Genomic DNA, 6,311 nt, shown 5'->3' with positions numbered 1-6,311 from the left:
GCAAAGATCCACGGGGGCCCGGAAGCAAAATAATTCCCACCGTCCTCGTTCTGATCTTCACCACAGGTGTCAAGGTTTTGCTTTTGTAATCAGTGAAATCAGACAGGAGCGCATGCCATTAGCCTCCGGGTCACGAATACGCCATGTTTAAGAAAACAACTGTCAGGAACCCGTTCCACCTTGCCTTCAGTGCAGGAATGAACTTTCCCTGGAATCCCCACCTGTGAGAGGAGCTGCGACACCTTTCCTGCCGACCCACTGCTAAACACTCCCGGGCTCCTCATTCCAGAGCATCTCTCAGCACCGACTCTTCTCCTCTTCTGTACTCTGCACCTGAGGGTCTTCACTCCGTTGCAGGAATTTTTTTGCCAAAAGCTATAATAAATCATTTTCCTTTTGTGCCTTGACTCACGCCTTTTGTGCTAATGTGTTTTTCTCTCTGCCGTCCTGTTTCTGGCCTTGAAGGAGGCCTACTACAAAATGGTGCAGGAGTGTGATTCTTGCTCCTTGTCATCACTCCGATGCCCCATTTCCACAGGCTGAATAGAATAGTTGGAGACATCATGACAGGTAACAGGTAGCGTAAAGAAAAGAATGGGGAAAAAACATGCTTCGGTCAAATTTAATATTTAATTGAAAATGCTTTGCTGACTTTTGCAGATGCCCACAAATGTTTTGACCATAACCTCTGGGTCAGATGCCAGTGACTTCGGTCGTGGTAAAGTGACCCTGCAGGGAAGAAAGCACAGTGTTTATTCAAGGGGAACAATTTTACATTTTGTCGAAATTCACCCTGTATAGAGAATGAGTCCACAGGCCGTGTAAATATCAAAAACGATTTAATGAAACCATGAGGGATGACAGTTTCCAAAGTACATATTATCCATGGAGAGGTCACAGTGGGAAGGCAGCCCGACATCCGTCTGCGTTGCTTTTGGTGGCCACAGTATCATGAGCAATTATTGGAATTTTTGGTCAGCACTCCATGTTTGAGCCCAAACCTTCCTGACAACCCCTACTGTATCTCACTGTGTCATCCCCCCTCTCCACGCTCCCACTGACGTGAACACACACACACACACACACACACACACACACACACACACACACACACACACACACACACACACACACACACACACACACACACACACACACACACACACACACGCTATACCATCCAGCCCAGTGGCTTGGAGCTCTTGCAAAGTTCCTAAACCCACCTCCTGCATTCTGGGCCGGTGGGAGCGGACTTCCTCAAAACAATGGAATGAACTAATCTGGGGATTTGCCAGCAGATTTACTAGAGGCCCATGTTCCAAGTCAACGTTTCGGTGTCCTCTTAAATCTTCTCATCTCTCCATCCCCATCTCTCCCACTTTTGTTCTTTTATCAAAAAAGAATAAAGATGGATTACTAGACATGCAATATCTCCAATTAAAGTCTTCTCCCTGTCCCTCTGTCCCTCGTCTTCTGTCCCACGTACAAGACAATCCTCGCATTCTCTTTCTTTTGGAATTTTGGAACAACCATTAGTTGTGATGAAAAGACTCATGCTAATAACTCCCAATAGGAGCAAGGCGCAGCGGCGTGCGGGTCATAAGTCAAAGGTCAATCCCCAGAGGTCAGGTGGAGGTTAATAAGGTGTTTTGTCACTTGAAGAAATGTCTAATCTCCCTGAGACTCAAAGGGATGCGTCTCTTCTTTGGCAAACTTCACAAGTTGCCATCGGCCCCCTCCTCAGTCTCTAACCTCCTCTTTCAAGTTGTAATCCACCTTTTGTCATCCATTGCAACAACACAAAACTTTCCAAAGTTGGGGTTTGTCCAGGATTAATTTATGGCAACATTTCCTCTTTCCTTTCACGGGTTTTCATGGGAGCTGTCATGCATCAGGATGTTTGAAAGGCTAACTAGCTTGATTCCCGTAAAACAATTAAAATTCCTGCCTCCAGCCGACGGCCCCCGCTTTGTGAGCGGCTCTGAATGAAGCGCGCGGCTCTGCCAGGCACAGATGCAGCTTTGCCGACAGGACGGCACTGGACGAGGGTATTATTTTAATGAAGAAGGGTTGTCTATTCATCACGTGCATGTGGCCATCACTAAGACACAAAGCACAGATAATGAAAGCATCCAAAGGCTGGCAGAGCGCCACGTCTGCTACAGACAAGAGCAGATTACCAGCCTACAGCCCCGCTGAGTCAATCACACACACACATCACACATTCACAAATCTACTGCCACGCAGGTTTCATTTTTAAGACAATATACTGTAATACAAATATTATATATTTTCTGGCAGTGGTACTGTGCTGGCTGCTTTCACAGCTTTACTCAAAAATAGAGGCTGCTGTGCTGAGGACAGAAGCAGAACCCATCTGGCATTTTACATCAGTGTAGCTGTTTACCATCGTCACTTGTGTGGCGCTCGCTTTCTTGTGGGTGGGGTGATGTATTATTGGATACATTTCAGCATGCAAAGATGTTTAAAACTGTTTTTCCTCATCCTTAAAGCTGCTTATTCTAAAAAATAAAATGAGTCTATACAATCTATATGATTGTATCTTATTTATTCAACAGGTTCGTGGGAAATGGCGCAAATGTGGTTTTGTGGAGCATTCTGTTGTGACAAAGCCACAACATTGGGTTGAGGTTGAGAGGAGTGTTTTGCCACTCATGGTGAAGAGTGTGACATATAGGGGACAAACAGGTTTTCCCACAAACAAAAATATGGGGAAAGCCCAGTTTCATGTTTTCCACTTGTTTGCGAAACTGTGATAGTTTTCCTGTCAAATATAAATTACTGTAATGTGAGGGAACCTTTGGGCCTGTAATTGTCTATTTGTCTGTGAAGGAACCCTGTTGACATTGAAGGCCTTTGCTGTGGGAGTTCAATGACCGACTTATGAGTGCCCATAATGTCTTTGGTTCCATCTGAACATTATGCAGTTTTAGACATTTCGCTGTCATGCAAATACATATGCAATCATTCTCATACAGAGACACTGCAAGTCGATGCAAAGAGTAGGATGCATCATTTTGACACAGGATTTAAACATGGATACATATACCTGTCGTTTTATGTGCAGAGGATGCTGTTCATTATCATTCAACGTGAACACATAATTTCATAAACACAGCCCACCTCCAGCCTGCAAACCCGTTATTAAGTGTTTTAGCCACCAATAACATGTTAATGATAAACCAGTAGTGGCACAAATTTTTACATAATGTCATGTGGTTTCCTATTTCTACATCTATTTTAAAGTCACAGTACAGAGTTGTTGTTTTTTTCTGAAACTTATCTGAATGTCAGTGAGTTGTGTATATTGCACAGCACTGACAGCTGTTGAGCCCTTTGTACATCGTCCACTGCAGGTTAAAAGTGTACGGCACAGAGTTCCTTGCTCCTCACAGGCAGTGGCCGGTTGGTTGTACTTCCCTGACGTTCTTGATGTGGTCGGTTATTTCAGCGGTGGGTTACAGCTGCTGTACTTTTGCCGTGGCTCCCAGGCTTCTTGCGCGTCCTGCGGTTTGGTATCACCCGAAGGTGTCTGATGCATTTGGCTGTCGTGCTCGAGTGACCTGCCCTGCGGTCGCCCTCTGTTTGGGTTTCTGCTTCATGCTCAGATTAGCAGCTATCTCCACTGGGCTCTGGCTTTTCCTGGAAGCTGCCTCATTCATTGAGTATTTGCTTGTGTTTCACTGTGAACTGGCACACTCTTCCGCGTTCCACATACTGTAGCCTCTGCTCTGAATGATCCAGCTCTGTGCCAAAAGCCACTGTGTGCTTCCATAGTTGTTGATTTCCAGTTTCAGTTGCAGATGGTATGGCTGCTTAAACCTCTATCTGATCTCTATACATAAATGTTTTGAGAAAGCTTCTATAATCACATATTTAAGCATAATAGCAGTCATGCATTTACTGTATTATAGACATGTATTTCAGTGTGTGTGTGTGTGTGTGTGTGTGTGTGTGTGTGAGAGAGGTCTGTTTTACACCTGGTTAGTGTCTTGTGTCTATAAAGTACAGTATTTGTTGTGTTTAGGCTGTCATTATCTTTATTGCAAATGACTGCAAATGCAACAGTCTCCACTAATAATGAGAAATGCCAGGTTCAGAGCTTGGAGTCATGCATGAGATGAAGCAACATATGTTACACAGCCAGACTCGAGTTAGTGATACCCCTCTGGAGGTTTTACCACACAACTCAAACACGATCAGTCTCAATAAATCTGTCACATAGCACATACAGATATCTTTTTGCATTTTGGCAAAGATCAGTGGCATCTCTCCTCATGACGTCTACAGCTTCATGTTGTATATTATTTAAGATTATTCCTTCACTGATAGATGTCTCAAACTGTAGAAATTAATTAGTTTGATGATATGATAACATGTAAATAATTTATCTATTGTCTACTCAATTTAATTCACACTCCAGGATGCGTATTGGCCATATATGTTTATCTTAAACCTTGTTTGCTAGATTGGCTCTATACAGTACAGTATATACTGCAAACTGGTATAGTCAGAAGAATATGGAAGATAAGGTTGCAAAGATTGTAGTCTTAAAATGATTGTTGGACATGTGGTTTTGCTAAACCTAATCTTATACTCATAATTAAAACACAATTTCCCATGACATCACATATCACTGAATTAAAAAGATTCAGTTATTTGAAATAATGAGCAACTTGCAGGCTGATTCGTGAAGTGTATACAAAAGAGGATAGGGTTGAGGCATGTGCCTGGCTGAGGTGAAGTGGGGGCTAAATCAGCAGAGGTCCAAGCATCGTCATTCTCACGGGAGCGTTGCTGCTTTAGATTTGGAGGCCAGGCTCTTGTGCCAGCGGCTCTTTTTACTAGAGATGAGTCACTAGGATGAGCCACTAATCTGAATTTGTGTCCCACTGATGGGGCTTCCTGATGATTTAAGGATGTTGTCATCACCGCTTAATGTTGAACATGCTTGTAGTGAGAGGCAGGAATAACAGGAGTCACTGCGGGCGGGGAGGGTGGACTACATAGGAAAGATAGTTGATGGGTAGAGGTGTATTTAGTACTTTATACTATACATGTATTGACCAACATAATGACGTAAACCTAAAATATCCTACGTTTATACCAGTCTTTAAACTAATCGGTGTCTGGTTCCCTTGTTGCGAATGGCTGAGACAGGTGTCAGTCTTGTGAATTAGCCAATCATTTATGTGACGTTTGAGGCAACCGTTAAAGCGTTAAGTGGGCGGGACCAAACGGAAAACGCCGGCAAAACCGGAGACAGTAAAGTGTATTAAATTAAAGTTGATTAGTGAAGTGAATTCTATCGTTTACTGTACATTCACTGTAGAAATTAGGTTTGTATTTGAACTACAGTAAAAACAGTTTTCTCATATAAGTTGGCATTTAAAGGCTATTGCTACTCTGCTTACCGTTGCTAGCTAACTAGCTTCTGTTCTAGTGCTAGCAGTTAAGTTAAAACTGTAGAATTATGGCTATTTAATCGTAAAAGCACAGGCATTTATTGGGTTTTGTGTTTCAGGTGCTGTTACCCTCTACTCAGGCCTCAAGTCGTGGTTCTGCACCGCCTCCATTGGATTCTGCTGGACGAAGAATCTGCACAACTGACAGCGGTGAGTCCTGACGGTCGTGACACATACAGTAATTCAGCGTCCAGGCCACTGCACTGCTGTATAGTAAAAGTAACAAGAGATAAAAACGTTTTCTTCCGTATAGACACACAAGTTTCATAAAACATAGGCAAATATTATAAAGTAAAGATTAAATTAATCAACTAAATTAAGTTAGTAAAAAGTTAGAAAACAAGCGTAGATGTTTGACTACTGTACCAGATTTTACACATATTTTTAAAATTTCTATTGCACAGAATATTAAACGTGGAAGCCTCCTTCTTCTATTACAGGTCTGAGTGCACACTGTGCTCTGCTCTACAGAGCAAACGTGATATTAGCAGGGACTTGTGTTTATTTAAACAATTAGAGAGAACCAGGTGCTTGGGGTTTGCCACAGTAGGTCAAATTCAACAGTCTGTTAAGTTGTTATTAAAAAGTATAATAAACCTTCCTCCAAACACTTCCCTGCACTTCTCTAAACAACCTTGGATTCATTTATTGTCATATGTGGCAAATCTGTCCAAACTGGTACCCCAGTAGCCAAAAACAAACAGAACTGTATTTTCAAAAATGTTTGACCTACGTCTGCTATAAAGGACACTAGAAGAAAGCTATATTTACTCTCCTGGTTCCAGCTCTAGAGAAACCAGCTCCTACACCACAGGAAAGGTGTCA

The 6,311-nt window shown here is 42.6% G+C and overlaps 1 long non-coding RNA gene across 1 annotated transcript; it reads right to left on the bottom strand.

Annotated features, from left to right (window-relative positions):
* Positions 1–379: 379 nt before the first annotated feature.
* On the bottom strand, positions 380–5,986 carry LOC129604215 (uncharacterized). Its single transcript, XR_008694909.1, has 3 exons — positions 5,853–5,986; positions 5,556–5,692; positions 380–729 (listed from the first exon to the last, which is right to left on the bottom strand). It is a non-coding gene; the product is annotated as an uncharacterized LOC129604215 (long non-coding RNA).
* Between the last annotated feature and the right edge of the window lie 325 nt (positions 5,987–6,311).

Source organism: Betta splendens, chromosome 6, assembly GCF_900634795.4.
Source record: "Betta splendens chromosome 6, fBetSpl5.4, whole genome shotgun sequence".
Taxonomy (NCBI): domain Eukaryota; kingdom Metazoa; phylum Chordata; class Actinopteri; order Anabantiformes; family Osphronemidae; genus Betta; species Betta splendens.
Note: the sequence above shows the minus strand (reverse complement) of the source record. Positions and strands in the feature narration are given on the sequence as shown.